Below are 945 nucleotides of genomic sequence, written 5' to 3'. Positions count from 1 at the left end.
CTGACGTTGAAGCGCGCCAGCAGCCGGCTCAGGCAGGCCGAGTACTGCTTCAGCATGTCAGCGTGGTCCCGCCAGCGCCGGCTCTGCGTGAACGCCTGCGGAAACGGGGAAACTGAGGCACGGGGCAGCACTGCAGGGCCACTGGGCCATGGGGACACTGAGGGACAGAGAAACAGAGGCACAGGGATAGCAGCATGGCGAGACTGAGGGAGTGAGGGATGAGGAACTGAGGCATGGGGACAGCGGCGTGGGCAAACAGGCACTGAGGGATGGGGGAATGAAGGATGGGGGAAACTGAGGCACGGGGGAATGAGGGATAGGGCAAACTGAGGAAATGAGGGATGGGGGAAATGAGGCATAGGGAAAAACGAGGCTCAGGGGTTCCATGAGTGATAGGGAAACATGGGGAGAAACAGAGGCACAGGGGGAAAACGAGGGATGAAGGAAACTGAGGCCCACGGGGGAAGTCCCCGCGTTTGGGAGCTCTGGGGGTCACTCACCCCTGGTTTGAGGTAGCCCACCTCCCCAGTGAGCCCGTCCCTGTAGGTGATCTTGACATGCTGGTGGAAGCGGGAGTGCACCATCATGTCCCACGAGTAGCCATAGAGCCCGTTGGTCCAGTTGTTGTAGCCCTGGGGGGACATGGGGGGGTCACAGAGCACAGGGCAGTCCCCAGCCCAGGGCACAAGGAGGGGACAGGGCCCCCAACCCCACCACCATTCCCCTTTTACCACCCTAAATCCCCCCAAATGCCCCAGTCCCCTCCCTGTGCCCCCCAAACTCCTCCTCATCCTCCCCAGAGCATCTCCCCGTGCCCACCTGGGTGATGAAGTGCGAGTAGGGCAGGAAGAGCTGCTCCAGCACGTAGAGGATGGTGAAGGCCGCGGCCAGGTGCTGGCGAGGCCGAAGGCCCCCCCGGGCTCTCCTGCCCCCGTAGTGGCAGTC

At 62.9% G+C, this 945-nt stretch overlaps 1 long non-coding RNA gene across 1 annotated transcript; it reads right to left on the bottom strand.

Moving 5' to 3' along the window:
• Positions 1–945, bottom strand: LOC115949007. Its single transcript, XR_004082702.1, has 3 exons — positions 820–945; positions 501–632; positions 1–95 (listed from the first exon to the last, which is right to left on the bottom strand). It is a non-coding gene; the product is annotated as an uncharacterized LOC115949007 (long non-coding RNA).

This window comes from Geospiza fortis, unplaced genomic scaffold, assembly GCF_000277835.1.
Source record: "Geospiza fortis unplaced genomic scaffold, GeoFor_1.0 scaffold658, whole genome shotgun sequence".
In the NCBI taxonomy this organism is placed as follows: Eukaryota; Metazoa; Chordata; class Aves; order Passeriformes; family Thraupidae; genus Geospiza; species Geospiza fortis.
The sequence above is the reverse complement of the archived record's forward strand: the minus strand, read 5'-3'. Positions and strand labels throughout refer to the sequence as shown.